The sequence below is a fragment of the Macaca mulatta genome, chromosome 11 (genome assembly GCF_049350105.2).
Source record: "Macaca mulatta isolate MMU2019108-1 chromosome 11, T2T-MMU8v2.0, whole genome shotgun sequence".
NCBI classification, from domain to species: domain Eukaryota; kingdom Metazoa; phylum Chordata; class Mammalia; order Primates; family Cercopithecidae; genus Macaca; species Macaca mulatta.
This window is the reverse complement of record NC_133416.1, coordinates 33,240,230-33,249,009: the sequence shown is the minus strand read 5'-3', so window position 1 is coordinate 33,249,009 and position 8,780 is coordinate 33,240,230. Positions and strand designations below refer to the sequence as shown.

General features: G+C 48.3%; 1 non-coding gene across 1 annotated transcript; it reads right to left on the bottom strand.

Moving 5' to 3' along the window:
- Window positions 1–1,307: 1,307 nt before the first annotated feature.
- Window positions 1,308–2,395, bottom strand: LOC693893 (non-histone chromosomal protein HMG-17). The gene has a single exon (XR_003720945.2). It is a non-coding gene; the product is annotated as a non-histone chromosomal protein HMG-17 (transcript).
- Window positions 2,396–8,780: the final 6,385 nt, after the last annotated feature.

Sequence of the window (8,780 nt, the reverse complement as noted above, 5' to 3'; positions counted from 1 at the left end):
GTGCAATCTCAGCTCAGTGCAGTCTCCGCTCCCCTAGTTCAAAGGATTCTCGTGCCTTAGCCTCTCAAGTAGCTGGGACTACAGGCATGTGCCACCACATGCAGCTAATATTTGTATTTTTAGTAGAGACAGGGTTTCGCCATGTTGGCCAGACTGGTCCTGAACTCCTCAGCTTAAGTGATCTGTGCGCCTTTGCCTCCCAAAGTGTTAGGATCACAGGCGTGAGCCAGCGCACCTGGCTGGAAGTAGCTTTTAAAGGGCTTCCAGAGCATCTCATTTTGATGATATAAATGTCTAGGGAGGGTGAGGAAGAGGAGCTGGGCAGGGTAGGAGGAACTTTATGTATCATTGAAGTAGCATGACATAATTTAAAGGGGGTTGGTTAATTTGATCTCAGCTTAAAATATGAACCACTCTTAGGAACTAGTTTCTGAAACTTCACAATCGTTCCACATTGTCACTCACACATCTCTCTGGTGAGGCTTTGAGAATTATTCTCATCACTGAAGGGACTTAGAACGGCACCTGGGAAGAGAAGAATAAGAGACAAAAATCTCACCTACTCAACTTGCTTTCCTTGTGTAACTTTGGATGTACTTTATCTTCAGAGAGGCCTTATTTGAAGCCACCTGCCTGGTTTCACATCCCAGCTCTGTTGCTTGCCAGCTGGGGAACTTGGGGCCGGTTAATTAGCCTCTTTGTACTTGGATTTCCCCATCTGTAAAATGCAGGCAAATAATGGTTGCTACTTCATGCAGTTGTTATGAGGAGTAAATGAGTTAATACATGTGGATGCTTAGAACAGTTCCTGGTACATAGTAAGTGCTCAATAAATACTTTCTATCATTCTTATTAGCTTTCACGACGGTGGCACCTGTTGCTCTGAAAGAAGTTCTCATCTAGCCCCAGTCAGCTGCAGAAGAGCCCACAGCCAAGGCTGCCCAAGGAGGCAAACATTTCTGAGTTTTCCATTTCTCAAGTGCAAATACTTTGAAAGGCTCTTCAGCCCTTTCTTAAGCAACCTTCGCAGCTTATTGTAAGCCCTGCATTTAAGGGAATTGCTGGTATTTCAGAGGCAATTTTTGCTTTTTTTTTTTTTCCCAAGCCAAACTGTATCCAGCTTTATTAAAGACACTTTCCATAAACAATGATGGTATTTCAGGCAGGACATGGGCAGACAATCGTTAACAGTATACAACAACTTTCAAACTCCCTTCTTCAATGGACTACCAAACATCAGAAAGCCACTCTAAAACCCAATGAAGTCTTCATCTGATGCTCTGAACAGGGAAAGTTTAGAGTGAGGGTTGACATTTCACATTTAGCATGTTGTTTAACAACTTTTCACAAGCCGACCCTGACTTTCAGGAAGTGAAATGAAAATGGCAGAATTTATCTGAAGATCCACAATCTAGAAATGGAACCAATGCTGTTTTGACAGGTGCCATCTCAGTGGCATCACTGGAAAGTCCAGATTGCCTGACACACTGGTAACCAATGACTACGGGTCAGGTCCCAACAGATGTCTGGGCTTAAGGGAGTTAAGTCTATGCTGAAAGATGGAAAGGGAGAAGAGGACATAAAAACAAATTTGTTTTTCCATACCACAAGGCTTTTGTGCCAAGGTGGCCATGTGTGTCAAAGTCAGGGACTCCCTCCTCCTGGGAGCCAAGAGGAAGTCTCCCAAAACTAGAAGGGAAAGGTGTTTTCCCCACATCAATCCAGCTTTGGAGACATTCTATTAGTGACATACGCCCCTTCCCCAAAAACAACAATGAAGTGTTCTGTGTGCTAACAACATAGCTTAAAAAAAAAAAGTAAAACAAAATTCTGCATTTTTATAAAACTTGATAAATAGTATTTCAAACTGTACAGTCACCAGAAGTACACAGTTATCAAAAATGTACACACTTCACTTGGCATCTCCAGCACCTTCAGCTTTCTGTGCCTGGTCTGTTTTGGCATCTCCGTTTTCTGCAGGGTTATTCCCCTCCTTGCCAGCATCAGCTTTTCCCTTTTTCCCTTTGGGTACCTTCTCTCCCTTCTTTGCAGGGGCCTTTTTAGGCTTGGGCTCTGGCTTTGGAGGAGCAGGTTTAGTAGACAACCTCGCGGATCTTCTCTGTGGTTCGTCCTTCACCTTGGCTTTATCTCCTTTAGCATCCCCTTCAGCCTTTCTCTTGGGCATGGTGGCGACGGCGGCGGGACATAGGTGCTGGACGCGGGATGCAGCGCGCGCGGGCTTTGGTCGGTCCGGGGGTCGTTCTCGCCTCTTCTTCTTCACACTGCTCCTGCTTTTTCTTTTTTTAAAAGGTGACCGTGAACTGAGAGTGGCTAAGGACAATGCTTCTGGCAGGACAGGGCCAGCCTTGGTTCTACTCATTCCTTGAGCAGATAATGGTCCATATGAGTGATAGAATGGGCTAGGACTCCGGGCTGGTCCACCTGATGGCTGCTGATGCCAGTGAACAGAAAGTCTTAAAATGGATGCTGCAGTTGGCATCCTGCGGCAATCTTCCCCCATCCTGTGCCTTCAAGGCTGCCATGTGTGTAGGTGGAAATTATTTTAATTGCCAACCTTAACTCTAGCCACCCTGCACCTATTCACTGACTGCTAACTGCCCCTCTCTCCTGCTCCCCTGCCCTGCTTTCCCTGCCCCTGCCTGAGATGCTCAGCCATTTTTCCTTTAGGACATGGCTGGAGCAGATCCAGCAAGGCAGAGTCTCCAGTGCCTTTTGTCTTCTCTGGAGGAAGCGAAGCGTGGGTGTGGCTGGGCTTGTTGCTTCAAGAGGAAAAGGAAGCGGGTGTGCTGGGTAACAGGTGTGCAGAAATGGTGACGTGGCATTTAAACGATGGAGTATTTAAAGGGTAAGGGGTGGGTAGAAAATGTACCAAGATATTTTGAGGGCTAAATTTGTTCTGGAAGTTAAATGCATAGAAAGTGATGAATCAGAAGAACAAGAGTCACTTAAGATTTCTAAAGCTGTTGGGTTGCCCAGGTGATTCACAGGTGTTTTGTGGATGGTTGGTTATTAGCAGTAAACATTTACATAGCAGCACACCTCCTCACATTTCATTCATAAACCCCTGGAATGTTAGTGATGGCCAGGAAACCAAGACCCAGATTTGCTCAAGGCCACAGAATTAGTTTGCAGCTGAACCAATGGGAGAGCCCAGGTCTCCTGGCTCTGTGCTGCTACCTGCCAGGCGCTTCCGCCTTGCTCAGTTAACGTGCCTCGTAACACCTGGTGATGAAGTCAGAAACTGGCCACAGTGTTCAGCTGGAGGAGTAGAGAGGCAGGAAGGGGAGTGATCCACACTGACCAAGCAAGAGGCTGTATTTGACCTTTCCATTTCCAGACGTCCTTTCTGAGCCCTCAACCCCGGAAACATCACACTTTCTTTTACCTGTTTATCTACTAGGGTTGTCTCTCTTAGAGCTCTCAGCTGTCCAAGCAACTTGACTTTTCCCCTTTGCCCCCTCCCTACCCACCTTGTGTCTAATCAATCACCGAGACCTTGAATGCCACCTGTTTAGTATTTGACTCACTCACTTTTCTCCATCTGCCCTATGACCTCCGTCTACCATAAGTCTATTAATAAGCCTCTTCACGTCCACTCTTTATTCCCTCCTATCCATTCTCCCACTTCCTAAAACCTAATCAGGTCACTCTCTTGCTGAAAATCCTTCCAAGCTCCCAGCGGCCTCTGGTTAAATGAAGCCCCCTCACCTTAGCACAAGGCTCCTGCCCCTCTCCCGACTTGTCCATTGCTCGGCCTCATACAGCTCCGCAGTCAGAAGGATGCTCAGTTCCCTGACCTCATCGTGCGGTGGATACTTTGGTGATGGGGCCAGAGGGAGCCAGAGAAAGATCACAGGAATGGGGAGAGAGGGGGAAAGGCTGAGCCTGGCTATACCGAACCGTCTGCCAGCATGCAAACACCTGCTTTGTACGGGATATTCTCAACCTAGAGGGCGCTGTCTTCAGATTCAGAGATGGGCAGCACCTATCCAAGCAAGGCTGCAGACGAAGCTGTCTCTCCACATAGCTTGTCCTGATTTGATGAGCAAAGCACAGCGACCCATAAGAGGCATGACATTTCTTAGTGGCTGTATGACACTGAGCTAGTCACTTAACGTAATGAAGCTGTGGGCCTCAGTCTCCTCATCTGTAAAATGGGGATAACAGTTGACCTACTGTGTGGCTGTCTTTTTGTTTGTTTTGGCTGCACAGCCTATGAACCCCCTTCCGTGTTGGTGATCCACTACTGTGTGAGCTTCCGTGACAGGAGCTGTCTCTCACCGGGAAGCTGAAAAAGCCAGATGCTGTGACTGACTCCTGGCAGAGAGGAAGTGAGGTGCTCATGCCTAGGTCTTCATGTCTTATGAATAATGCAAAGATGCAGGCTCAGTTGAGAGTGATTCCAGTAGAGGTGGTGGGTGGGGGGTTGCACTGACAGTGACAGTAGTGGTGGTCACTGTGCTGTCCAGATCCCTTCCCATGGCATGACCTTGCTTGATTTCTTCCATGCCTTCTTGTCAGGTCTGGGAGCAGCCGGATTTCCTCCAGTGCATTCCATTGATGCTCATAAGGGGACGAGAGTCAGTTTCTGTGGATGGGACCACGAGTCTCAGCTCATCTGCTTGGTCCTCAGCTACTTCACAGGGTGCTTAGGATGGGCTTGCTCCAGTGCTGTTGGAGTGCAGCTCAGTAGGGAGTGGGGAAGCCCCGGGGCTGGGAGTGTAGCATCTGCTGCACACACTTATTAATAAAGCTGAAATAATAATGCTCAAAATGACTGATTCAAAATTATATTGAATAGCAGTTATTCCATTGTGAGGATGAGATATTGTGACTATGTTTTGGAAAGGACTGGGAAAATGGAAGACATTCTCCTTATCTTACCAACAGAGAGCCTTTCCACTCCTCCTCCTCCATGTCTTAAGTTTAGCTTAAAAATATATATTTGAAAACAAATGGGGTAAGGCACATGTCCATCTCCATAGACTGCCAGCACCTATGAGCAGACACTTCTTTCTGCACTGAGTCTGTCAGGTCTTGAGGCTGGCTTTGGCGGCCTCCCTGATCAGGAAGGACAGAAAGACACTCCTGCTAGCCATGGCCCAGGCTTCCCTCTAGGAGTGGACACCTTCCAAGCTGAGTTTGGGCCTCACTTGGCTGCAGCAGCAGCGGCAGCAGCAGATTAACGTGATCTCCAGCCCTCCCTGCCCTGCTCAGGAGGATCCATGAGCTCACCTCTGTTTGCTTAGATCCCTGGTCCTCAGGAAGCAGGTGCCAGGGCCCGCAGGAGGGCAGCCTCCCGCTAATTTGTCACGTTAACTGGTCTGGGCTGGATATAAAAGATATGGAGTTTTCCTACCCCATTGCCCAGGTTCTGTTGTTTTGGCCTCTTTGGAAAACATTGAGGCACAAGAGCCTGAAATGTGCCCCTGGGGACAAAAAGGACTTGTGTTTGAGCTTTCATCCTGGCTCCCCTCCGGCTTAACTGCTATCTCTGGGAAAGAGGCACCTTGAAGACAGTTACTTAATTACAGCGTTTTTTGTTTGTTTGTTTTCTTTTAATGTTTCAAAGAGCAGGTTGTCAGGCTGACTTATGTGAAAGCAGAATCATTAACCTCATGAATAACTCAGTGCAATGACCAAGGAGATGGAGGTCAATGTGGCTGCTGAGGTGGGGTTGCAAGGTCCCTGTGTGCCTCTGCAGGGAAACACACAGCCACACTGTCGGCCTGCCATGGGGGTCGGCTCCAGCTTAGGGCTGCATGACCTTCCTCCTCAGTGCTTTTCCTGGGGCAGCCCACACGAAGCCCAGCTGCTGGGGGCCGTGAGTGGGTTGGGGCTGTGGGGAGAGGACTCTGATCTGGGGCTTTGGAAGGGGTGCATGTTCACCTGGAGGTACGGAGCAGCCCAGCAGCCCACATTTCCTTCAGCTCTTTGGACCTCAGTTTCCTCACCTGTGAAATGATCCCCAAGCTCGTTTCTAAGTCTAGCTTTCCTTTGGTGCTTCTGTATTTCCCACAAGCCTCTTAGGTGTCAGGTGGCTGGGCTATGGCTTTGGGGTCCCAGCTACTGCCATTCTCTCTTTATCAACCATTTCAGCTGGCAAAAGCTGCGGCCCCACACAGGCCACTGGATAAATGTCCCACTGTTATCCCCTGAAGGGGAGCAAAGCCATGGCAGATTTACCTCTTTCTTTTCTTTTCTTTTTTTTTTTGGTGGCAGGATCTCACTCTGTCACCCAGGCTGGAGTGCAGTGATGCGAGTGCAGTGATGCGAAGCCTCCCAGGTTCGTGCGATTCTCCTGCCTCAGCCTCCCAAGTAGCTGTATTAGAGACGCCTGCCACCACGCCCAGCTAATTTTTATATTTTTAGTAGAGACAGGGTTTCACCATGTTGGCCAGGCTGGTCTCAAATTCCTGACCTCAAGTGATCCACCCGCCTCAGCCTCCCAGAGTGCTGGGATTACAGGCATGAGCCACGACACCCAGCCTGTAAATCTTTTAAATCCACCCTCTCAAACCACTCTTTAAAAACCCCATTCTTGTCACCTTGAGAAAAAGCTAAAGAAAAAGCATTGCTTTTGCTACTCATTCAATACTATTTGAGTGAATCAGAGCCACGGGCTTGAAGGCCATGCCTGAGAAGGCCTATCTGCTCTATCACTTACCTTCTGGAAGCCTACTCCCTGCTGTCCACTGCCCCAGCTGAGGTGTGATGAGTTGGTTCTGTCTCCCTCTACTTCTGCAGGTATCCCTTTATTCTGACCAGAAAGTCCTTCTTGTAGAGAGCAGAAATCTGACTCCCTATAACATCCCTGCAGAGTGCATGGAAAACAGAAAGCATACTTGGAGTTAGTATAAATGGTAGCTACCTTCCTCTTGCTTAATCTAAGTGCTCTTGTAGGAGCTATTTGCTCAGCTAATTCAGCACCTGTGCCTGGGGAGAGACGTTATTTAGAGTGGCGACCGCTTATCCTGCCTTAGGTCCTTCTTGCTTTACCAGCTGTTTGTTGGCTAAGGGCTCCCCCTAGAGGACAGTAATCCTGACACATTATGTGACGTGTAAACAGTTAAATTATTTCCTAGGGTTAACTTGGAGCTTTTCTGACTAGTAGAGTTATAATGACTTGGAAGCATGTGTAAATAGGTCCTCCTAACTACAACTATGGTTGAGAAAAATATTGGATTCGAATTTTTCCTGAGACATCCCCTTACGGTCATACTATGGGAAGAGGAGAGGCCTGGATTAGAGAGGAGAAAAGGGAGAGACAGGCTCTAACGTTTAGAAGGAGGTCTACTTTCCTTCCTTTAATTTCCAGAATTAGCTAGGGCTCCTGTGCTATAGTGGCAGTCTGAGCCGCTGAAGCCAGCGTTTGAGCCCCAGGACCCATCAGTCCTGTGGGAACATCTGTGAGACTCGTCCTGAACCCAGTGACCTCCATCTCTGGGGGCAGTTCCATCTTCAGTGGTCTGTGCCACAAGCTGGACAGGGTTGAGGTGGCTTTGTCTTGCTTCCTGGGGATTCCTTTTTAAAATACCCTGGCCTGCCGCACCAATAGCAACTAGCGTATGCACCTTGGGGATCCTGGATTTTGCAAATCTGCAAAGCAGCCGCTACAGCCTCTGTCCTTCTCTTGAGATTTCTCTCATTCTTTTGGGTCTCCTCCTCGTTCCTATTACAAAAGACCAAAGTGGCCACCTTCAGGAGGTTCTCTAAGGTGCTATCTGGCCTTATAGCCTGCTTTTGTAGTTTCCTTTTAATATCGGGAGCTGCCTGTGTAATAAACGTGTCCTTTGGAATGAGCCCTTGACTGAATCAGGGTATAAAGAGGTGTACTTTATTAGTGCCTCTCTTAGCCTTTCCCTAAAAGCTACAGGATTCTCATCTGGCTTTTGGTTTATCCTAGACAGTTCAGAGTAACTGAGAGGTTTGGCCCTGGTCTTCCACAGGCCCTTTAATATGCATCTTAAAATGTGCCTCCTTTTCCATTCATCTCTCGAGTTATTGGGGTCCCCATCAGGGTTGTTTACCAGAACTGCTTCCCTTCCTAGTGGGAATGGAGTTTCCACGTTTTTTTTTTTTTTGCTTTCCATATCTGCGTTCTTCCCTTTTGGTATATTATAGGAGATCTATTGCTCATCTCCGAAATCTCTGCTGCTTGCAGAGCTGCCTGCTTTTCAGCTGCTGTGAGGGTATGGTTTAGGAGGAGCATAACAACCCTTCATGTGAGCTGAAACACCTGAGTTAAATTTTGGAATGCTTCTGTATACCTATCAGGGTCGTTAGAAAAGCAGCCTAAGTTTCACTTTATTTGCTTAAGGTCCTGTAGTGAGAAGGGAACTTGAAGGTGCCCAAAATAAGGGGGATCCTCAGATGGCTCCCCTGGAAGTTGCTTTTCTAATTGTGGGGAGCTATTCTCCCTGGGCCTGCCCGATATGATTGCTGAAAGACCTGGGTTGATCTTACAACGCTGCGCAGGTGTAGTAAAAACACCACACCCTGGCCGGGCGCGGTGGCTCACGCCTGTAATCCCAGCACTTTGGGAGGCCGAGGCGGGCGGATCACAAGGTCAGGAGATCGAGACCACGGTGAAACCCCGTCTCTACTAAAAATACAAAAAATTAGCCGGGCGCGGTGGCGGGCGCCTGTAGTCCCAGCTACTCAGGAGGCTGAGGCAGGAGAATGGCGTAAACCCAGGAGGCGGAGCTTGCAATGAGCCGAGATCGCGCCACTGCACTCCAGCCTGGGCGACAGAGCGA